The sequence below is a fragment of the Lissotriton vulgaris genome, chromosome 6, assembly GCF_964263255.1.
Source record: "Lissotriton vulgaris chromosome 6, aLisVul1.2, whole genome shotgun sequence".
Classification (NCBI taxonomy): Eukaryota; Metazoa; Chordata; class Amphibia; order Caudata; family Salamandridae; genus Lissotriton; species Lissotriton vulgaris.
Genome location: NC_141694.1, coordinates 262360207 through 262386233, shown reverse-complemented (window position 1 = coordinate 262386233; position 26027 = coordinate 262360207).

Here is a 26027-nt window from a genome sequence, read left to right as displayed (position 1 = left end):
TGATAATGTTTTAGATGCCATGTAATCGATTTCTCTGCATCACCAGTTGTTTAAATATTGAATATTAGCGATATTTCTAAAGGATTGTCAAAACCGGCATCAGTAGTCCATATCAATACGTTGAATACATCCCCAACTCAAAATGTCCGACAGCTGTTTATCCCCAACAGCATCACGATGCTAGCCGTCTTTTATTTCTAGCAATGGAGATTGGGTGTTTTAGCTGCCGGCAGTCCCTTCTCTCTATCAATTGCTTTGGTGGATCGAGCTTTCGGACGCCAGGCAGAGCAAACGCCGATGACTCGGGTTTTGTTATTGACACACGAGGTAGGTGGAACGGCCGATATATTCCTTCTAGCACCCTCTGCCTAAAACACGGGGACTTGTGACCCTTATCCCCCTTTTTATATTACAGGCAGTTACACACGGTTGACACGAAGTGGGTGAAAACCACACCGATTGATTCGGTGAGTCCTACTTCGTTTTCCTTTTTCTTCTTCATTTTTGTAAATTAATTCTGCTTTTGCATATTAACTATGCTATGGGTATTGATGGATTCCCAATTAACTCATAGGAAACCCCAAACTCTCGGACTTGTCAGGATTGAAACCTACACAACCCGACCGAGTATGTAGGCAACTACATCCTTCATATTTCGGGAAAGATCTATTCTTGACATGGTGCATTTAAGTTTGAGAAACCATGCATGGTCTGTTATAATTAAAACGTCCTGTTTTCCTTTTTTCTGCCCATGTTTTAACATAACAGGGACTATTGCAAACCCGAAGTCAAGCATTAGTATTGGAGGATTTGTTACTTCAGCCCCACCTTACCCTAAAGGTAATTGAGATATATATTATCCTTGGTGTTTGCAGTGACTGGCAAACTGTTAGAGGATAGGTCTAATGACCGCTCCGTTATGTCTCTAGGTAATTAATCTGCCAGGACAGTAAGAGCCACGAACAAAAAGGCTCTCTCAATCAGTATTGGGTAAGTCTAATGTCTTACTATGGGGACCTGCGAAACATGTATGTTCGCACCCTCACAAAGCAACAGCATGATTTATATATCCATTATATTTCAGGGCTTGTGCTACTCCCTTGGTTGCCCAAATTCGCAGTCCTGATGAAGACTCGCATGGCCACGGTCTAAAATCACCTTTATGGCCACAAGACGAGTCAAAACATCGATGCTTTAGTTTATCCTGGATGGTGTTATACACTACTTAGTGCAATACAAATTTTGGAAGTATTGTCTCCATTTGAGATGAATTATGTTTAGATTTTTGTAATACACACCAGGATTCTGTGGAATTGACTTGTACAAATTCATATGTTGTATATATAAATTTGTAAATATTGTAATACTCTATGTTCTCTTTCTTAATCTTTTCTATCAAGCACCCTATATCTCTATCTAATTGTACATTCTTCTTTGGCAACTTTAAATGCCTTTATAATGAGATAGCCTTTAGTGCAATGAATTTGAATTAAAATTGCCCTAAACCTTTTTTGAATTATTGCTGTTGCTTTTCTTTTTGAATTATTGCTGTTGCTGCTCTGTTTGTATTTTGTAAAATAAGTACATTGATTGAATTGTGGCAAATTGGTCGTATATGCCCATTTAATAGGAGAAACTTTGAACAGTTAACTGATTTATTCTGTTTTTAGTAAAATATTAGTCTGAGACCATTGTTTTTGTATAACGAGTATCCCCCGGCCTACCGACTTTTGGGGTTACCCCATTGTTTTGATGGGCAGGCCCACTAGTAGCATTTGTCATCACCAGCCCTGGCACACCAAGTGCACTTTACTAGGAACTTCATGGTGATACAAATATGCCAATCATGTAGATCCAATCACAATAACAATTTACACAGAGAGCATATGCACTTTAGCACTGATCAGCAGTGGTAAAGTGCGGAGAGTCCTATTGCCAACAGCCACGGGTCAGGAAAAATATGGAAGGAAGAAGCAAAAAGTTTGGGGATGACCACACAAGAAGGGCCAGTTCCAACACAACCCCCTTCCAGACCAAAGCCAGGGTAGACCAAACGATATCTCGATGGGATTCCCTGCTTATGGCGATATAACACGGAACCTGGCCCAAACAGCAGGGCACTATTCCTGTTCTACGCCTTCCTGAACCTAGTTGGATCACTCCATCCATACTCTCAGGGTCTACCATGCCAATCCATGTGGAACCCTTCTCCTCACCTGTGGACACCACCTGTGCAGCACCTAACCTTAATTTCCTCACAGGTGTGTCCCAACAGACCGACAGCAAGCCACAGTGACCACCAACAGTGGTCAGGGATGAGACCCAGGCCTCAGGCCTCTCATGGCTCTCAAACCCCTGTGGCACCAGAGGGTGGGGGCCAGTAGCCCCAGGTGCTTGGCACCCTTGGTCCACTCCCTCTCTTGTCAGGTCAGGTCTGTCACTCTGGCACTGACCCACCAGCCCCGGACCTGTATCTGGCGGCTGGACAGGAGGCTGAGGTGGGCTTCTCCACACCTGGTCATCCTCTTCCTTGGGGCTCTGTACCCTCCAACCTGGAGCGGTACCCCCTTCTAGAATAGTCAGGGCACCTGTGGCAGGCGTCCTGCACCATTCACCCACCAGTTCGGGGGTTCTATCCTGCAACTAGTATTCCAGGTCAGGGGGGACACCCCGGACCCGGCCCTCAAACCTAGGCTCCAAAGCCTCCAGGTCGGACAACACCTGAACCTGGCTTCCCCACCCAGGGATCGACCCCTGCGGTGGAACACTTGCCTGGCGCACCAGGACTTCACTCACTGATGTGCCCACACTGGTAGACAGTACCCACCTGGCCAACACAAGGGTGTGGCCTAGTCCACCCCCAGGGTGAGATTCCTTCCCTCCTTCTAGGGGCAACTCTGTCCACCAAGACAACCAAGAACACATCTTTCCTACCAGTTCAGGACCTCCCTCCAGCAACTGGTCTCCCAACCTAGGGTTTAACCCCTCAGGTTGTACCGGGGTCAGAGGCGAGGACTCCCTCCCTCTGCACCCCCTTCCAAGGTGCTGCACCCTCCCTACTGGAGGGGTACCTCTGGGAACCATATTGGTCAGGGCACTGGTTACAGATGCCCTTCCTTCCAGGTCAGGCAGATCCTGAACCTTGTCTCCCAACCCAGGGACCAAAACCTGCGGTTGTGCACTTGCCTGACACGCCAAGACTGAGTTGACCTACTTTGTAATCACTTAACATTTCAATATCAATCTCCAGTTCTGCAACATCACTTGCTGGTTTACCATTCTGAGACATGATGCTTGGATTCTTTCAGGGTAACGATAAAAAATAGAACCAAAAATAAAAAATGTAGTATACGGTGGCATAGTGGTCTGCACTCACTAGTGATGTACACCAATCACTGTGGGTCTGGTACAAATACAAGTTCAAATCCCACCGCTGCCACCAATGTTAGAACTGGGGGTCTCCAGTTGGCAGGGGTAGGCACCACTGTCCAAATAGGGACCCTTGATTCTAGTCAGGGTAAGAAGAAAACCCTCTGGGATAACCCCTGCTCACCCTCTAGGTAGCTTGGCATGACCAGTCAGGGCTAATCAGAAGGCAATGTGTAAAGTATTTGTACCAACACTCACAGTATCGCAGTGAAAACACCACAAACTGACTCCACAACAGTTTAGAAAAAATAAAGGTATTTAATCTAAACTACACAAGACCAAAACAACAAAAATCCAACATACACAGTTCAAGAATATGGTTTCAAAAGAGTTCTTAAGGTTGTAATGTAAGTTTTTAAGGTTGCGATAAAATAATCCACAGATGCGTGAAAAGTTCACAGTTGTGTCACGTTTACGCACAGTACCTTTTAAGTTGCGACAAAGTTCCAAAAGCAGAAGCTGGTGCGGTGGAAAACAAGTGATGCATTGCTCCTGAGACCCTGGGGAGGCGTTTGTGACAGCCCCGCTGCAGCAGCGGGCGTTTTGTGACGAAGCCGGTCTGTATGGGGAGGAAGGCCACTTGTATGGATTTCGGTGCGTAGGTTCTGTAGGAAGTTTGTTCTCGCAAAGGCACGATGCGACGATCTTTGGAGTTACGATGATCTCCAGGGCGACGATGCGCGGACCAGCGTTGATCTTCTCTCTCACAGCTCCTCGACGCGATAGTTTCTGCGACGACACTCGCAGCGACGTGATGTGGTCCGCAAGCAAGCAGTGCGGTGATCTCACCCAGCGACGACAGGCTCTGCGACGGCACTCGCAGCGATGTTAGACTTTCCCACACCGGTCTAGTGCGTCCCGCAAACGAAGGATGTGACGGCTCTGGCAGCGGCAACAGACGCTGCGATGATCTCGACCTTCGTAGCGGCTGGAAACTTCTCGCCCTGTCGGGGATGCGCTCCGCAAGCAAGCGATGCAACACTTTTCAATTGCAAAAGTTTCTCAAGCTTAGTTTCAAGCTTCCCAGCACAGGTACAACTTCCAGAGGCTCCACAACTGGATCAAGCACTCTAGGAAGGTGAACAACCTTTACAACGAAACTTTTACAACGCACTACCATTACGACGCAACCATTACAAAGCAAACCATTACAACGCATTGCGCTGGGGGGCGCTCTAGGATAGGGAATAGATTTAATTTACTATGCAACACCTTACCTACTATCCACGGGGACTGGAGTTGGAATAGTAACTTAAACTATTCACTATCCAGCACCCCAAAGTGCTATGAGTTGTAATGGTATGCGTTGTAAAAACTGCGTTGTAACGGCATGCGTGGTAAAAGCATGTGTTGTAATGTCATACATCCCTCTAGGAAGGACAGAACTCTCTCAGCAGAGTTCAAGGAAGTTGGGGGTGAAGTCCTTTTGTTCCTGGGACTTCAGAACAGGGAGCCAGCTCTTCTCAGGCCCTTGGAGATTCCTTCAAGACAGGGGACACAGCACAACAGCAAAGTCCTTCCCCTCTCCTTGGCAGCAAATCAACAGGTCAGTCCAGCAGAGCAACAGCAGGACAGTCTTCCTTCTTCAGATTCAGCTTTCTCCTTGGCAGAGGTTCCTTCTTGATTCCAGGATGATCTAATTTTCTGTTGTCAGGGGTCCTGTACTTATACCGCTAAAAGTCTTTGTTGTCTTTCTGCATGTGGGCCCTGAGCCCGGTCTGAACAAGTTCTGGGTCTTTCTTGAGCACTCTGTTTTCCTGGCTTCTTCTTTCCTTTCAGGGTGAGGGGCAGGGTCGTCAGCCTCCCAGCAGGAGATGGAGCCAGCATTGTGGAAGGCAGGCACAGCCCTATTCCGGCCCAGGTGCTAACTCCTCCCAGCACTTAGGTTGCAAATGCAGTCATTCAGCCTAGGGCGGACTCAGCCAGTCTCCTGGGGAATCCCCAGCCCCTGTCACTCTCAAACCAGACAGTCAATACACAAACAGGCCAAGGCACACAGAAGGGTCAGACAAGAGAACAGCAACTTTCTAAAAGTGCTGTTCTCAAACACAGGATTTAAGAACAACCTTTCCTAAAAGATGTGTTATTAAATTCTGAGTTCAGGGATACTAGACTCTTATGTCCTATCTTGTTCCTATGAGAAGAAACGCCGGTAGCCACTGTAGCCAGCTTCCCCCACGTTAATCTATGGAGCAAGATAGCCTTGCAATATTGAAAAATGAAAATGGCTGCCGTTCACTACCAGAGCATGTCACCTGCACCAGTACATGCTCTACCTTTCACATACACTGCACCTTGCGCAGGGGGGTACCTTGGGCCTTCCGTAGGGGTGACTAATGTGCACAAAAGGGAAGGGTTTGGCCTGATCAGTGGGGACACTGGCCAGGAGGACACGGCACTTCCTAGACTGCACACAGGCACTGCAGTGGCAGGCCCGAGACACCATTTTCGGGCTACTCATGTGGGTGGCACAATCAGTGCTGCAGGCCCACTAGTAGCATATGTCATCACCAGCCCTGGCACACCCAGTGCACTTTACTAGGAACTTCATGGTGATACAAATATGCCAATCATGTAGATCCAATCCCAATAACAATTTACACAGAGAGCATATGCACTTTAGCACTGATTAGCAGTGGTAAAGTGCGCAGAGTCCTATTGCGAACAGCCACGGGTCAGGAAAAATAAGGGAGGAAGAAGCCAAAAGTATGGGGATGACCCTGCAAGAAGGGCCAGTTCCAACAGGTTTGTTATGGAAGTGTTTCAATTTACGTTCTCTGCCTTGTCTAGAGTTCATTGGTGGATTGGTGTGTTTCAAAAAACGTAAGTATATGTATTCCACTTTCATATATTCTTTCCTTAATTTGGAATCATTTTAATCTGTGGCATATTTTCATTATCTGCTGTAGCAGGTTTCAACCTGGAATCAAGTTAATTGTGTCTCCTTCGTGGAATCCCTACATCTCTACAAATGGAGTTGAGTCCTAATGTATAAGGGAAATATTCGTTTTTTTCAGAAATATGTTGCTTGCCAAATTTACCATGATTTAGAATTCAATTGCGGTAAAACCTTTCAGCAAAGCAATAATCCAAAAATCCGAGATACAGTTTTTTCTTTAGTTTCGTGGCCACACCTGAAATTGGCAAGCTTCCACTCAAACTATAATTCCTTAGAATATACAACATGACTTTTGAAAGGTTAACAAAATAAATGCATAATAATTACATTAATGTATGACAGTGTATCACCTCGGGATATGACATAAAAATTACTAAGATTTAATAATTGTTCCGTCATACTTAAGTGTATAATAGCGTCTAATCGAAAGACAATCACTTTCCTGGATGCACTGTTATGTCTTGATTTTGAGCATAGCGATGAATATTTATTGCCATTTCTATGTGCCAAAGATGGTCTCCAATGATTGTTGTTTTCCTGGGAAGATCATAAGCGAGAAAGGCTCGAATGTACCAAGCAGAGGGCCTGATGAAGTGTTACTAAAAAAATTCCATTCCATTGCACTATCTTCCTATGAAATAATTTTTTCATTGAAAGTTGCTTTACTACAAATTTAGATATAATTTAGTGAAGAAATCATAATTCACGATGAATGGGCTGCCCTTCATGTTCATCAAGGGATGTACTGGAAATGTCGCACTGCAAGCATTTGGATAGATAGCGAATATTTAGAAGATTGCTATTTAAATCTTAGGTGCAACAGTTGTAATATGATTTTTGGGTACCACTAATTGTAGGCCAGGTTTTAAATGTTAGAAAATAATGGTTAATTTACACTTGTTTCAGTAAGCATGAGGAGGCCACAGTCCGTTTGCAGTGACAGCTGTTCATAATTGCAGAATAATCGTACATGCTTATTTTATGTTATTTTATGTGAATTAGACTTTCTCATTCTCACTGACTCTGTACGCTTGAGTGTTTTTTCCATTTCAAGAAGATCATTGAAAATGAAGCCTCAACCTTGGTGTCTGCACGGGAAACATCGTTTACAACACGGGGATTAAATTGCAATGCTAATACATTGCGGTTTTCACAACGCAAGTAGTTACGACTTGCGCTGGATGGCGCTCTAAGACAAGGAATAGTATAATTTACTATCTAACACTTTCCCTACTGTACGTATACTGGAGTTGAATTAGTAAATTATACTACTCCTAAGTCCAGCGCCCTCCAAAGTAAGTTGTTGTAACAACTTGCGTTGTGGAAACAGCAATGTAATGTACCGCAATGTAAATCTATGCGTTGTAACGTCATACATCCGTCTGTACAAGTAGGACATTTAATATTTGTGCTCTCTCAAATAAGTACTATTCAGGATTCTCCTTTATATTAATTTTCCAAGACCTGCCCATGTCTTTTTATGTTGTTCATTAGTAGAACAAGCCATTGTATTGCTGTGTTACATAAATTGTAAGTTTGTTTCTTGAATTAGTTATTTGTTTTTATGTGTTTGCAACATTGCCCTGTTATGGCATTTAATACAATGAAATGTGCATGCCTTCTGTGTACTGAAACATTATAAAAGCTGCTTTATTTTGAAGATGAGCCAGTTATCTTTAGGCTTTCTAACTAAGTAGACTCTGGATTAGATGTACTCATTTATACTTAGAGAGCATTGCACTTTCTAAGAGAGCAGTCTTTATGTCAGAAGGTTTATTGAAACCTGGGAGCTATAATGGGGGGACGGCAAAGGTTTCATTGCATTCTAGAGGAGTTCATAAGGATGTGCGGGCAGAAGATGCTGAACAGTACATTATTTCAGTTTTAGATGAGTTGCCAGTCAGTGGTATTGGTTATGCTTTATGACAAACTGTGGGATAGCAAATTTGCACAGAGGTAATCCTGGTTGGGCCATTGAAAAAATTGTAATTTGCTTTGCCAACTGTAATTTTGTATCCATTCGTAATTGTAATGAATGTAGGCCTGATGACTGCCTTGTGGGAAAGCTTACGCTCAATATAGGAAAGCATAATTTGTCCATGGTGAGAAGCTGATGATAAAACTATATATCAGCTTGTTTGGTGCAGTGTGAAAAGTAAGGACTGTGATACAGGCTGTAGACAAGTAAAAATTCCATGAAATCTGACTGGCTACCGTACTAGGCAAGGGTTTTGATGCTGGTCACCCATTCTGACAAACCTTGTAGTACAATATTTTGTTAGTGATAATTCTTGCTAGGCCCTTTGGAGAGGGGTTGTATATTGTTTTGACAAAGTATATGTTGCTAATTTTACAACTCTATGCATGATGGTTACCAGTTTATGCGTACTTCAGTAGACCTGAGTTGGTTGTGGTATTAAGCCTAGGAGAAAAGCTAATGATGAAGGTGATATGCCTTATTGGTTAATTCGGAAATGTTATGTCAGATTCCATATTCTTGATCTATTTTTCTCCAACAAGTTATGATAAAGACAATAGGCATGACTTACGTATTGTGAAAGCATGTGGCAAAGGTTATATGTTTTTATGAGTGGATAGGTATTATATTGTGCTAAAGATGGTAGCCAGGTATTTTATTATATAGAATTTAAAAGACTGCAGTAGTAGGCAACGGATATGGTACTGGTGACCTCCAATGAACAAACTGTGGGGACGGAAGATTTGCACTAAGATAATTTTTATTAAACTCTTATTAGACACTTCTTTTTATTATTTTGACAACTGGAAGTTTGGAAACATTTGTAATTTTATTACAGTTTACCTAATATGTTGTCTTGTAGAAAAACAAATGCACAATATAGTAGGTGTTGTAGTTGTCTACAGATGTGTGCTCCGACTCTCAACCACCTCTGATCCTGTGCTTTATTGTCTGATCCTTACACCCCTTGCTCAGGGCTTTGCCTATCAAGAAACTGTCTGTTTTCCCTACATGACAGGATTCATGCTGCTCAGGGTTGTGGCTGCCACATGTGTGCACAATTGTGACCCCACTTCCCCAGCACCAGCACAACCAATCCTATCACTGTGTGAGCATTCCAAAAGCTGTGACAGTATGCCCCATCTGAGTGCCAGGCTACAGCAGGATTAGAGGTTCCATTACATGATTTAAGGATCGCATTGTTTGGGGATCTACTGCAGGTTTCAAGCATCCTCAAAATTGATAATCTACTAATGGGATTCAAGGATCCTGCAGTCTATAAAAAGAACATGCAGATTCTGGACATATGCTTGACTTTCCTACCATTGATGAGAAGGAAAAGCCTCTGTTCTTCATCTATATTCCTGGCTCTTTAGCTGAGACAATTTTCTAGATGGATGCTGAGTTCATCTTCTCAAAGGTGTTTAGCTTGAGGTGCATCTTGCCATTTCTTCTGCAGCATCACTTCAAAGGATTCTCTTGCATACCTTGAATTATTTAAATAATTTCCTTGCATCTTTGGATCTCTTCAACTTTTTCTAGCTCTGCTTCATATGCCTCAAGTTAGTAATTAGCCAGTGGCATGTTTTCTAATTTTTCCTATAAACGCAGAGGCCAGATTCCTAGACTAACTGGCACCAAGGACTCAGTTAATGTGTCAACCCAAATCAGAAAACCAGCTGTACTACAACCGCCCACAACCCACTGAGCAATATTTGAGCAAGATGTGTGACAGGTAGCAATCAATCCCATGAGACAGTACAAGGACAGGTCATTGAACCTTAAACCCCATTTCATTAAATAATTATACACTCAAGAAAACTAAAATGCAAGGGATAGATTTTGAAGATGTACTTTATACTCAAAACCCAAGTCTAATATGCACAATATGAATTGTAACCACAATGGGCCCGATTCACAAAGGTAAACTTACCTTTGTGAATACCCAATAGTACTATAGTTAGACTTTTGTTCTAAATTTACCTTTGCGACTACTGAAAAGTAGTAACCTTACACAAAAGGGTAAGTTTACCTTTCTGGATCGGGTTCAATGAAGTTAAATAAAATGGCAGCAGCAACTTTTACTAATAGCAAGAATATAAGGAACCACTCTGACATGATTGCTGTTATATTTTTATAGCAAACAAAGCCTCATTCATTTTGCACTTTTATGGTTTAATCTAATCCTAACACAGCTGAAAATAATACCTATTTGACGATTCAGAGATAGGAGACGCCCATATGCTTGTTTGAACAACAGAGCTTATGTTCAGTGGAATAGCAAGATCTGCTATTCATGTCTCACTAGGCCAGATGCACTGATCTAGCAAAGGCTAGATGTCTCCCATCCCTGCAGCCTTAAATTAGAACCGGAAGTATGAATCTGCCCAATCTGTCTCAGTGTAGTCTGGAGTGAAACATATCCTCTCATCTTCACTCTTTGTGCTCAATTTTTGTAGCCTTTTTCTTTTTTATTTCAGTACTTTTTTATTGAAAATAAAGAGCATATTGCTGCTAAAGCTTAGTATAAACTGTTAACAGAAAGAGGCATGGTGCCTTTTTCACTTATTTTCATTGTGTGAGACTATGTAATTTTGAATAACAACTTTATGCAAAGTACATAATTGTCAACTGTCTAAAACTCCTAGACATAAAACAATGTCAAATAAAGCAGTCAACATTTAGATTAAATACTGCAAGTATACTCATGTGTCACATTGTCGAATATATATAGGATAAAGAACACTGCCATACAGTATAAGGATATTGCAAGTAAGCAAGGAGTCTCATTAACATATAGAGCAACTGGACTAAAGACAGAGGTCCTTTATAAAGTTATGGAACTCCCAGGTGACTTGCTATCTCATTATCATGTATGGCAGGGGAGTTCTTTATTCCTTACAATACATGATCACACCATCACCTTTTCCCACAAACCACTTAAATCTTTGTTGTGTAGCTCTTTCATATGAAAGAGAGAAAATGTTACATTAAGAATAAAAATATAATCTCTAATACAAAAGTAAACACATCAAAAAAGCTGTTAGACCTTTCTTGCAAAACGATATTAGCATCAATATGATAAAGTCAGTTTTTTTGTTTAAAAAAAAGTGCAGTTGCCTTGAATATGTAGAAACATGCAGAAAGAGTCTAACCTTTTTATAATTACCCATGAAGCGCAAAAAATAAACATTTTGCCATAAATATTTCCTTTCTGCTTGTCATTGTACAGCTAGAACGACAGAGACAAAAGACACATTTCGTTTTCAATCTTTAAGCAGCAAAATCAGTAGGCGTTGTGATGGAACGCCCACTGCAACACCCATTGCCCACCCCTTTCACGCTAAGTATAGCGTGAAAGGGGGCCTTATTTACAAGGCAGCCTAAACCACGTTAAGTAGCTTAATGCTGTCTTGTAAATAAGGTGAAGCCCATATCGCCTCAGGAACGTCAACAAAAGTGACATTTCTGTGGCGATAGTGGCTTGTAAATATGTCCCAAAGTCTCTACCCCTGCTCCTGTATCTGACTCACTGGAAGTGGGCCAGATATTTGCAACATGGATTTCAAAGCATCTCCTGTCTGCGTATAGCAGAATCGAAGTATTAATACAGTTGCATGAGTAAAATTGGTGCATTGCATCGGAACCAGTGCTTTGCCTCTAGAGATCGACACACTGGACCACGTATTGACACAGCTTCTGCTTAGTGAGATCGACAAATCGACTCAACAGCATGGCAGAATCCGGCACATCGCTCTACACCTCTTGACTCCGGCACCCGTCTTCGGAACTGATGTATCACCTTCACTACGTGGAGAAGATCAACGCATCTCGTTGCTTGCAACCAGGAAAGGCACTATCAGCCCGATTTATCATTGTGAAGTTTTGCGAGTCTGAAATAGCGATTAATAAGGAATCGCTATTCCAGACTCGCAAAACGGGATTCATGCAGAAATCGCAATATCTTTTACGATTCCTACAGCTTCCTTATTTGCGATTAGCTAATGGAATGGAATAACTCCCCATTCATTACTATGGGCCTAAGGCCTAAGGCCCATAGGAATGAATGGGGAGTTATTCCTTATTTGGGATTAGCAATTAGATAATCGCAAATGAGATTGCGATTTCAAGGGTGCAGGGGTGTCCAAAGGACACCATGTAACACCCCTGAAATGTAAATTTACACAGATGTTACACACACACATGTCCAAAGGACATGTGTGTGTGTAACATGCAACTTAGAAAAATGCATTTAAATGCATTTTTCTAAGTTTTCGCTATTTACCACGTGGTTTGACCTCGCGGTAAATAGAGGCCCAAAATTGCGAATTCGCAATTTTTAAATGTTTCAAGAAAAGCATTTAAGGAATCTCTAACAGAGATTCCTTAAATGCTATTCCTCGCAAATTTGCGAGTTCTTAAATAGCGATTTTTGCATTTGGGATGATGAATCCCAAATGCAAAAATTGCGCTCGAGCGCAATTTCACTTGATGAATCTGCCTGTTTGTTACCCAGAGCCTGCATGAATCCTGTAGTCAGCCTGCACGTCGGTGAGGTCTGACCCGAAAGTTAACTTTGTCTCGCTCTAGCATGACCTTAAGTAATGTTTTTAGTGCTACTTGCTTCTAAGCGCTTTAATGTGTTTATTTCTTTAAAATTCAATATCTGAACTTCTATCCATTGGATTTTTGTTGTTTTGGTCTAATTTTTTCCAGTATATAATAATCTATTTTTCTAAACATGTTATCTTTTAGTGTATATTTAGCTTACCCTGACTAGAGTGGTGGCTCCTGCCTGACCTGGGTGCATACCTCATACAACCAGGAATCCCATTTCTAAGAAAGTAATTAGGGATTTAAGGGTGGATTGTTACTACACCATGTTAAAGCATGCAAACAGGTATCTTGCTATGTAGAATCTTGCAAAACACCTATGAAGGTCGGCCCTCTTCTGTCACTTATGCCATTGATTTGTATGTCAGTTATATTCTACTTCCATCCATGGCAGTATACAAAATGGGGTAATGGGTGAGTGATAGCATTTGTCTGCTAATCTGCATATCTGCCTGAAACTGAATGTGCTTCAGTGCTGGGGCAGGTGAGTCAATTATTTAGTTTTCCTATGTCTCCTTTTAAAGGTCCCCTTTTATTTGTACCTTCTCCTCTTTTTATTTTCATGTTTTTAAACCAACCTGCAGTTCCTCAGACATTACTGAAGACCCCCTTGCTTGCCACCCATATATTTTTTGGTGCAGTGCGCCCAGTACTACAGTTGCCTCTAAACCAGGTGACCTTCTTAGAAAAGTGCTGTCCCTAGCTTGTCATTGTTTTACCATTCCAAGATGGGCAACACTTTGGTTCTAAATGTGCAAACTATACAGGAACTTTAAAACAATGAAACAGCGTGTCAACATGATTGCCCTCACTTTGTCAGACAACCTGTAAGTTTTGTGTTTAAGAGGATCGATGTCATGAATGCACCAATGGGTGACTCCTGGGGCAAGTGTGAACAGAGATGCAAACTGTCCCAGCTGCTGCCGTCAGTTTCTCTGCTAAAAAACATGGCAAGAGGATATCCCACATACGCCTCATGGGTTCTGAGAGACCCATAATCATGTCTTGGAGGATATGGTTGAACCTTCCAACCAACCACTTTGTTTGGGTGTGGTAAGGAATGGAGAACTTGTAGGGTACTCAATATGCCTTCCACATGACCTTCATGTACAAGGACATGACGTTGGTACCAAGGTCAGATACCACCTACTTAGAGAATCCCACATGGGTAAAGATCCCCATCAGCGCCCTGGCTCCGGTGGGTGCAGTTACCGTCCTCAGAGAGATAGCTTCCGGGAACCGGGTGGCATGGTCCACAAAGACCAAGACTAACCTGCTGCCCATGGCAGTTTTGGGTTCCAGAGGCCCCATGTCAATGCCCAATCGCTCAAAGGGGATGCTCACAACATGAAAAGGTTGCAGGGGAGCCTTACATCCCCCCTGTCTTGCCACTCGTTTGGCAGGTAGGACAGGACCTGCAGAATGCATCTGAGGTCTTCCTCATTTGAAGCCAATAGAAGTGGGTGATTAGCCTGTCAAAAGCCTTTCTTGCCCCAAATGACCTGCTAGAGGCATGCCATGAGCCAGACCGAGTAGGAAGGCTCTGAAGTGCCGGGGTACCACCAGGACATGGGCTGCCTCAGGCTCACCAACTGTAGGCTTGATATACTGGAGATCATTCTCCCAATAGATCAGGTGAGTTTCAGAGGGTTCACCAGCTGCCTGGGCCTAGGCCTGCCTCCAGGACAAACCTCCTCCTTCAAGGGACCTCCAATAGTCATCTCAGCAGGTTCCCCAGTTTGACCATGTCTTCCCCTGTAGGTCCCGGGGTGTTCCCCTCTATGTTATGCCTCCTCAGGGACCAAGTGTGGTCTGAGCTCCACCTCCTTCAAGATGGTGTGCTCCATGTCATTTCAAAGCATAAAATCCACAGGCATGGATGGACTCACAGCTACCCTTAAGGAACCTGAGAAGGCCCCTACTCAAAGAGAACCTGAGTCACCAAACATTGGTGCTCACTATTGTATACAGCAACTACTTGGTGGACCACATTAAGGACTACCTGTTCTGAGCACACCAGCTGACAAAAGACAGTTGTCATGCTGGCTCCTGCATCTCTCAGAGCCTCCACCCTCCTACCATTGATGGTCACCAGCGCTGCGAGGCCTCAGGGTAGTTTATGCGCTATATATATATATATATATATATATATATAATTTTCATTTCATTTCATTCATTTTACCCATTACCTGCACTTCTTAGTATTGTCAGGCATGAGGGATTATTGCCCATCTCGCTGTCATCAAGGGATACCAGGGTCAACTCAGCTGACCCCCAATTACTAACTGGTACCAACTCATTCCCACATGCTACACTAGCTATCACCAATGACTGCCCACCGGTGGAGAACGGTGCATGCTTGGGACACTTGGGATCCCCCTTGCAGTGCCCTTCCTGATTAAACACAAAACACTTCAGGGTTCACTTCCCTACAGGCTTTCCTGAAGGGAACTAACCCTTCTTCTCAACAGGGGGTTCGGAATCCTTACCCTGGTAACTAGTTTAGGACCCTTTGCAGAATGCCTTACTTTTATTTTTGCCCCCCCACCCCCTTCTTCTGTTGGGGACCATGCCCACCATTGGTGGAGTCTCCCACATACAACTTCTTTTGGACCCTTGTGCTGAGCCAGAGGTCTGCCTTCTTAGCAAGCTTCCTGGATTAAGAAAGCTTACTATCAATCAAGTGCTGGCGCAGCTATGGAAAACAAAGACTAAAACATGTGTTCATGTGCAATCACATTGTGCAGCCCCTAATAGTCTGTTACCTCACTGCCCTTCACCCAACCATCCAGTGCTCTGCAGAAAGAATTAACACACTCTACCCATGTCTGAGGATCAGGTTTCTCACTTGCTCTACACTAATGCCTGTACTTTACTGTGATCAAACCATATTTCCCAATCAGGGACTCCTTCATGGCAGGGTACCTTGTCCTGCCCTCATCTTCTAGGGACAATATGTTGTCCCTCCCCTCCACTGTGAAATGCTTCCATAAACTTGCACCCCAATCCCTCTCAGGAATCCTGAGCATCTGCGAAGCAATCTCAGAGGCCTGAAACCACCAATCTATGTCATTTCCCACTCTATAATCAGACACCAGACTTTTGGATATGTGTACATTTCTCTCTGAATGAACTGAAGAACTACTGCCACCATCTATGCTGTAATCAGCCCTCTTTGCTTTTAAATCCAGCTCGAGTTCAGCTCCTTCAACAGAAGCATTTTCATTTCCTTCATTGCCAATTTTTGCTTCTTCACATCCACTTTGAGTTTTGCCAGCTCCAACTGGAGCTTCCTTTCTCACTGCCTATCTTTCAACTCTGCTGCAGACAGGCCTTTACATGAAACACAACTGGCAGCTCTGGAGGGAGCTCTTCCACCCTTCAGGCTGCTCTACAGGCAATGCTGGACCATTCAGCCATTCCAGATGCAAGCTTGGTAGCTCCTCCTCCACAACAACATTCTCATCTATTGAATGCCCAGCAGCATCCCTGGCTGCTAACCAGGCCCTCGGAGCCTTTTGCCGCTCCTTCATTGTAGTGAGGCCTTTAAAAGAACATTTGACTCCCTACAGAAACCTTTGAGCTAGGACACAGTGTAGGGTTTCCAACTTCTCCTGCTCAAACTCTACTACTGCAGGTACAGCTGATGGCTCTCCAGACTAAGCCATGATTGTTGCAAAAACCCAAAGGGTTACCAAAGAGGGTGGGAAATGGTTTATTGATACGTAATGGTCTGAAATATCGAAGTAGTGTGCACTAATCACTGTATGTAATGCACAAATTCCAGTCCTATCCTCACCGCTGATAACCAATGTTAGAAATGTCTCATTGGCAAAGGTATGCATCCTGTCCAAGTAGGGATCCACACTTTAGTCAGGGTAAGTGTAGTACACACTAAAAGTTTACCTATGCTCACCATCTGGTAGCTTGCCATAGAGCAGTCAGGCTAAACTGAAGAGCCAATGTGTACAGTATTTTGTGCACACACACACACAGTAACACAGTGATAACACCACAAAAGTACTCCTTACCAATTTAGAAAAATAACCAATATTTATCTGAGTAAAAACAAGACCAAAACTTCAAAATCACAACATACACAAGTCAAGATATGAATTCTTAAAGATTAAATCAAAATGCAGTGTTGAGAGGTTTACAGCTCCAACTGGGGCTGTCTGGTCACACTTGACTGGGACAAATCTAAAAGTTCAGCCCGACTACGATGTAGTGCAAGACAGATACAGTAATCACGCAGACTCCCTTACAGCACCTTGGAATCTTCAGAAACCAAGGACTATGTGTCGCGCAGAGGAGGTGAGGCATCGCATATGCAGGTGAAGCGTCAGTTCCGATGCAGGGTCATTGAAGCTTTGCTGCTCCAGTCTGATGCGTTTCATAGATGAGGTGATGCGTTGGTTGTGGGTGCGAGACCTTGGTTCCTTAAGACGACACAGTGTTGATGATACATTGATGGCAAGAACACGGTGTGTTGATTCTTCGGCATCAAAGTCGAACTGCTGGGCTGAAGGCGATGTGTCGGTCGAAAGCCAAGCAGGGCCGGAACTGCTTTGGGGATGGAGTGGTGCCTCACAAACTTCAGTGAAGTGGTGCTCGGGACTCAGTACTTAATTTGAGCCAGTGGTTTCTGGTACTCAGCACCAGCACTTAATTGGCAGCATTAGCACGAGAAAGTCCGCCACATGGTGGACTGTTTGTCTGATTTAGAGTGAGCACAACAACATTTTTTTACTAATTCAATGTACATTCAAAATTACTATTACCTGCCCCCATGCTAGTCTTATAGCTTTGGGGACCTGGAGAACTCTAAGTGTCACACTTGTAGGAGTGTGATGGTTAGAAGCTGGTTTAGTACTGTCCTTGGCAGTGCTGGCAGGGGCAATTTGTGGTGTAGGCTGCAGTGACCTCCTGATGAGGGACCTGGCACTTAATGTTTTACAAATTAAGCACTTTCTGGACTCCCACAGAGGCATTCTTCTGAGACACTGTGTTGGCATAGTCGGGGCTGCATTGTAAGTCGATGTTGTTGCATCATGCGATCGGCGAGCGCTGTCCACGGCTTTGGTGAAGGCAGTGGGGATGCATCAGTTTCGCAGGTAAGCGCCTGTACCAAGGGAACAATTTGGATTTGACGTGTCAATTTCTTGGCTGCAGCACCAAATTCACCTCCAAGGGACTGGATTTGGCACCACTTAGCAAGCAGGACTCACAGCACTGGAGCCCAAGTACTGGTAGCAAGATGCAGTTGAAGTCTTTGATGTCCCTGAGACTTCAGCAGCAGGAGGCAAGCTCAGTCAAACCCTTGTGGAACCTTAGAAAGCAAATGCAGAGTGTAAAGTCCAGTCATCTCACTTCCAGGAAAGTAGCAGTAGCCAGCAGGCCAACACAGCAAAGCAAACAGCAAAGTGCCAGGTCCTCTTGGCATCACAAATGCTCTTCTTCCTGGCAGACTGTCCTCAGTCCAGAAGTCCTCTGAGTATCTAGTGTCAGAGGTCCAGTACTTATGACCATTTCCGCCTTTGAAGTAGGGAGACTTCAAAGAATGGTCTTTATAGTGCACAAGAACGTGCCCTTCCTGGTCCTGGATCCAGACATTCTACAGGGGTATGCAGCCCTTATGAGGGGACAGGCACAGTCCTACTGAGGTGAAAGTGTCAACTCCTCCCACCACTCTAGCTTAGGACGACCCATCACCCTGTCGATTGGCCATGAGGATATGCAGGGCACATCTCAGCTCCCTTTGTGTGTGACTACCTAGAGTGAATTCACAAAGCCCAACTTTCATCCAACCCAGAAGCTAATTCTAGAGGCAAAGTAACAGAATAGTTAAGTAAGAAAATGCCAAATTTTTAAAAGTAGCATTTTCAGACCTGCAGTTTGAAAAACAATTTCAATAAAAGATGTGTTTTTAAATTATGAGTCCGGAGACACCAAGCAACAATTTACTATATGTTCCCAATTGGAAGTTACACTTGTAAAGTGTTACAAGGCAGTTCCAATGCTAACCTATGGGAGGGACAGGCCTTGCTGTGGTAAAAAACGAATTTAGCAGTTTTTCACTACCAGAACATGTAAAACTTAAAAGCACATGTCCTACATTTTAAAGACGCTGCACCCTGCCCTTGGGTATGCTTAGTGCCTACATTAGGTGTGTCTAATAAGGATATAAAAGGAAAGGTTTGGGCCTGGCAACTAGGTGAATTGCTAGGTCGAAACAACAGTTTACAACTGCACACAGTCTCTGCAGCGACAACGTGAGACATGATTGGAGGTCGTCTCATGTGGGTGGCACAATCATTGCTGCAGACACACAAGTAACATTTGATTGACAGGCCCTGGGCACATGTAGTGCACTGTACTAAGGACTTAATAGTAAATCAAATATGCCAATCATGAAGAAACCAAATGCCATTATTTTTTAGACACAGAGCACAAGCACTTTAGCACTGGTCAGCATTGGTAAAGTACCCAGACTCCTACAATCAGCAAAAATGAAGTTCAGCACACCGTCAAAAACAGAAGGTAAAAAGCAAAAAGAGAGGGGAAACCATGCCAACAGATGCCACGTCTAACAGACTGTGACTGTATTATGATTAGGATAGGATGAGGGTGGTTCAAGTATTGTAATTGCCAGACTATGTCCAGGGTGCCACAGGGCAGATAGGAGCTACTGGGCTCCAATAGGTTTTTCATATGGATTGCTATCCCTGTCTCCTCAGGATTCATAGTATGATCATAGTGTCTTGGAGGACAAATGTAATAGCTAGGTCATATGTTCTAAATTATATCAGCCTTTCCCTGAAGTGATTGTTTAAATGTAATAGATGTGGTATTCCTAGGATGTCTGCTAAGCCTCTGTTCTCATATCTATCGCTGTACCATATCACATTCAGATGTATAACTTATATATAACATTACTTAATTGTAATGGCATATGTTTGATGTATTAATTTGGAACTAAAACGAAAACAGGCAAAAAATGTTTTAAAGAAAACAAAGCTCCACTGTCTACAGAACGGCAGAACCTGCCACACCAGCATATGCTTAAATGTGTGTGATTATATCACAGATTTAATCTTCAGATTTAACTTGAATTTAATGTAAAAAAGGAAACATGGCTTATTGTTGAAGAGTAGGATTATAGAGTGACCTTAAAGAAAGTAGGGAACTATATGATTGGGAATACCTTCAAGAATGGCCTGACATCAATGTTGGCAATATTTGATAGAAAAGGATGTAAGTTGATGCTAGCCATGAATTAAGAGAAAATACAATTATCTAGTACCTAGAAGTGGTCAGGTGGACCTTGTACATCAATGTACAGCTATGTATCATCTGTATAACTGTGGTGTGCAATTTAAGGCCTTAAAATAAGATATTGTTTGTATCATCAAATTAAACTCAATCCTTATCATCCAGTATGAGTTAGCTTGCAAAATACAGAAGCATACAAATCAGAGTAAAATTGTAAAGGAGAATATTAGATAACTGATCAAAATGGTTTGCACTTCCTGTGTATTCCATTTAACTTCGTTTCAGTGCTTCGTTCTAGAAAGTGGATGGTCTATGTAGGAAAGAGCAGCACATTTTCATAGGGGCCTAAATTAAAAGCAGAAAAATATGTTGGCAGAGGTTTCTGAGTAACCAACTTGTTGTGAAAAGTTAATTGATTTGTATTTGCAAATGGATCATTAAATGACTGAGAGAAAAGGTGAAGAGAATTTCGTTATGGCACATGGAAAAGGTCATGTTTCGAATCACCATCAGAAATGATGAAACCTCCTTCCATGCACAATGGAACTTTCCTTTTGTAAGTAAGAAAGAGAAGATAGGCACACGATGGACTTGTCTATGCGTGACTGTTATGACTGATACTTTGAAAAATGAAGCCCAAAGACTCCAAAGAGTAACTGGAGGAAGCTCAGAAGAAAGGGTTATAATTAAGCAAATTCAGTCCAAAGCAGCTCATGTTTTTTAGGTGTATCCCTGCAGGACATGGATAAGGTTCGTACAGCCCGAATCATGAAGCTAAATTGTGCTCGCAAAGGGCCAGATTCTGAGAATCTGGCCCTTTGCGAGTGCAATTTTTGCATTTGGGATTCATCATCCCAAATGCAAAAATCGCTATTTGCGAAATCGCATATTTGCGAGGAATTGGATATAAGGAATCTCTATTAGAGATTCCTTAAATGCAATTTATTAACCAATTGGAAATTGCGAATTCTCAATATTTGGTCGCTATTTACCACGAAGTCTGACTTTGTGGTAAATAGCGAAAAAATAGTCAAAAGCACTTTAGTGCATTTTTTTCAGTTGCATGTTACACACAAACATGTCCTTTAGACATGTGTGTGCGCAACATCTGTTTAACTTTGGATTTCAGGGGTGATACAGGGTGTTTTTTGGACACCCCTGGCACCCTTGAAATCGCTATCTTATTTGCGATTAGCTAATTGCTAATCGCAAATAAGGAATACTCCCCATTCATTACTATGGGCCTTTAGGCCTTTAGGCCCATAGGAATGAATGGGGAGTTATTCCTTATTTGCGTTTAGCAATTTGCTAATCGCAAATAAGGAATGTGTAGTAATCGCAATTTATTTTGCGATTCCTACATGAATCCCGTTTTGCGAGTCTGTAATAGCGATTCCTTATGAATCGCTATTAAAGACTCGCAAAACGGGTCTTTGATGAATCTACCTGTTAGTCATTTATTGGGGTGGGCGTAAAATGCATAATCTGCTTTGGTTTATTTATACAAAATTGCAGCAAAACCCTGTTTTTAAAGCAATTTTATTAGTACAAAATGCACCTTTGAGTCGAAAAAGTCTCTAAGGATGCATTTTGCGCTACAAAAACCACACTAATTGCCACATAACAGGAACATCTGCAGCAGATTGCTTTTTGTTGCTGCACTTTTGAGTAGACATGTAAACGAGTAATATTTTGTAATTCTGCATCACGAGAGTAACATAAAATTACTGAAACTACTTTGATTACTCAGGCATATTTAAAAGCTCACCAAGGCCTATTCATTTATCGTGTAATTATCTCAGGCGATGAAGGTAATTTCACAAATTGTGTTTATGAATTTTTAGATAATTTGGGCAGCCCTTATTCAAAAAGGAGAGGTTAGATCAGTGGATGGTTACTATTTTATTTCAGGGTCAATCATGTACTAAACCAATATTGATGACATGCTGCCTATCCCACAAAGAGAGGATACATTTAGATGGGATTGCCACAACATACCAGACTCTCACTAGAAGATGCATTCAGCTGATGGTCTTGGGGTGGGTTATGTGAGTATCTGTACACCTTTGTATCCCCTCTACTCTTCTTAGTTCCAGACAGCACATGTTGTACAGATGCAATCCCTTCTACATTCAGTTCCAGGTTCCATCATGAAGGTCTGCACAGTCTGATTCTCCAGATCTAGTGAGCATGAATAGAGTAGGCAGGTGTGGAGCAGACATGTGGCAGGAAGAGTGGTCAGGGACAGTAATGGAGGAGGGCGTTTAATGACAGGTGGTTTATAACCTAGAGTGGTTGCAATGCAAAGTGCATTAGGAGGTTATTTTGTAGCTGAGCTGGGTATAGGGAAGCTGATGATCCTGAGGAGGTGAGGCAACATTCTGTATGTGGTGATTCTGCTGGACTACCTCTTGTGGGATCGAGACATTGAGAAGAGGAAACCTGTGGAAGGCTTCTTCGGCACTCACTACATGGTAAGTCAGGGTCCCCATTACCTTTGAGGGGTACTGAATAACTGATGGAGCCAGTGGAGATGTGCAGCCATGTTAATGGTAAAAAAGAAGGGACAGTACTAATGGTCTTTGCAAGAGACCACTGATGGTCTTTCCAGAACAGAAACACTGACAGATTATTGGGGAGCACTGTTGCCATATAATGGATAATGATGATTGTGCTGGAGGGGCGCTGGGTCAGTGCTAGTTCTATGTCTGAAATATGTAAAAAAATCTGTAACCCTTTTGGAAGAAGAAGACTTCTTTGATTTATAGTTTAATATGTATGTGTCATTTCAAAAATCAATTATGAAATTGATCCATAGAGTTACTCCTGGGTTTGGACCACAATTTTTACTTTGAAGAATTAACTTCAGGAGCACTTTTAAAATTAAAATTGCCATTTATGCATTCAGAAATTTGGCAAATGTATATTTATGAACTGTTAAATGGTAGGTTAAGTGCATTTTCTTCTGTTATGTTTTTTTATCCAAGGAAAATACCTTCCCTTACATTATCACCAGTTTGGTGGGTCCTCCCTCTGATTTATCTCACTGAAATTTGATTGATTCCTGTTACCATATTTAGGATGAGAAAAAATTACAAACACTCCGTTAAAACCGGTAAACCTGCAATTTTGAGAGCTAATGGAAAAATCTGTTAGAAACTAATGGTTTTCTTCACATGAGGCAATTATGAAATCTCTTTATGATACAACAAATAAAGGTGGAATAAGGATTAATCAGGAGATTTCTTGTGATGTGTTGTAAGATGAAGAGAACACATATTCAATATTTGCCAACACGACATAGCAGCTTCCCTTTTGTTTAAACAAAAAAACAGTAGTGATACATTATATAAGATTTATACACCTGTTGACAAAAGTTCCGAGGCGCTGCAAGTGGCTCTCCTGATTTTTATGTATGCCCTTCCATGAAGACATGGAACAATCGGAACTATATATTTTGTGTTGTTGTATCTGGCAACTACCAAATGTTGTGTTTATTTTTTAGTTTGATGGCCATGGCGTGAAACCCCTTATTATGTTTGATATAACTGTTGATGCCTAATACATTAACTGCACCATATTGATCAGTTGATCATTTAATATAACTTTAAACAGATTGCTCGCTCTCATTTTAAGTCTACCTATCAAAGGTGGCGCCATGGGCTTCTAAATAAGCCTCTGCGTGTGCTCTAGCAAAAGTTAATTTGTACTAAAATCCTGGGGTTACTGAAGTTTGGTTTGATTTTTTTTTATCCCAACTATCAACGTGCTTGAAAAAGTGAAATGTTCAAATCCTAGTCCTCTCAATATGCTCAAACCATTACTACTGTAGGGTAGTCTTGGACAGGGTGCACCCCGACTGCATTGCGACCCATACATCATAAAACTAATACATTGTGGGCAATGTATTGCTTCAACTACATCAGTGATCCTTACTTCACTAAATCTAGGATACATGTACAGCATCCACCGTGTTTTTCTATATTCCACCATTTCCTACAGAGGGCCAGAGTCAAGGATCTACCATCTAAACTGCATGTGTAGATAGGCGCAGTTTCATGAAAGGTTGTGGGCTCTCTCTCATTATGAATTTACATACACGTTTATTCTTAGTTATCCAGGGGTATCAAAGATGGTAAGGATCTAAATGCCAAAATGATGTTCTACCTACCATTTACTGGATTGCTTGTGCAGCATGAGAGACTGTCATACTCTCTCCCGTCTGCCTCTAATTAATACTTTGGCCGTGTGCAAGAAGGTGGGTAGTATTTAGAGGATTTCCTGTACAAAAAGTAGGTATCACCTTGAAAGTTGGAGGATTTTTATTTCCCATTGATTGCCTTAGCAAGTAATTAGGAGAGAAAGAAATAGAGTATTTGTTCTTCTCATATATGGATTGGAATGTATGTAGTTTGATAAAAAAAGAACCTGGGGCCTTATTTATGAAAAGTGACGCATCGCTGCGTGAAAACAGCGATGCGTCACTTTTCACTGCGCACTCCTTGCGACACCAATGATGCGTCATATTTAATGTATGACGCATCATGTCACAAGGAGTTACAGATACGTCAGTATTTCTGACGTATCTGTAAGCGCAAAAGTGACGCATTGCTGGAGTGTGTCACAAAAGTGACGCAACTCCAGCAATGCGTCCTTTCACATGGGGAAAGCCCCATGTGAAAGGGCTTGCGTCAGTCTTACGCCTGCTGTGAGGCAGGCGCAAGATTTTGACGCAACAGCATCCTAAAAGTGACGCAGTGAAATCTCATAGATTGCACTGCGTCACTATTACGAGGCTTTTTGCGGGGGAACGCCCCCTCTGCATACATTATACCTGACGCAGGTATAATGTGGCGCAGGGGTTTAAAAAATGACGCATCTACCTAGATGCGTCACTTTTTAAATATGGCGCAACAAGGCGCATGTTTTACGCCGCTGATGCGTCACAAAAAGTGACGCATCAGCAGCGCAAAACTGACGCAAGGCCTCATAAATGAGTCCCCTAGTGTCCTACTTACATGGATATTTCTATCAGTGTGGCTTTTTGCATATGGCTGCATCCAAACTGAGGTGGCATGGTGGGCAAGAAAACAATGGATTGACAGTGACTAAGATAAATTCAAGCATTCCATCTTTCAGCGTGCTGTTTTTGTATAACAAATTAACTTAAAATATCAAAATATAACACAACAAACAATGGTGGATGCAGGTGAGAAACATGAAGAAATAGCGAAGAGAAATTTAAAAGGTAGAAAAGAACATGAAAATGATAATAAGTGATGGAGGACCTGGGTGAAAGAGGTGAAAGTATGAGAGAGTTAGAGATGAAGGTGCCTTTAAAATTAATCAACATGAAAAATATCGTCTTTCTAAAGCCTGGTAATCCATGCCGTTAGAAATGGGCAGTTTTTGACACTGCCTCAGCCATGTAAATCTGGGGCATTGTCTAAAGCAATGGGTGTTGTGGCAGAACATCCACAGAAACACCCATTGCACGCCCCTTTGCCGCTGTGTACTGCAGCAGAAGGGCAATTTACAAGTTACGTTAAGTAACTTAGCGCCACCTTGTAAATATAAGAAATGGAGCTACGCCACCGGAGAGTCAAAAAAAGTGAAAATTGGGAGGAAGTGGGTGACAAAATGAAACAAGCATTTGCAATGCAATAGATCTCACATTAATTAAGTATGAGCTATTGGCATTGCTAAATATTGCAACGCCATTTGCACAAAAGTCTATAAATCGTAGGCCAAAATTATTTGTTTTTATTTTTGTAGCAATGGTGGGATGCTACTCTTTAGATGAATATGTTTAAAAGTAAAGTGCACCATACTGCA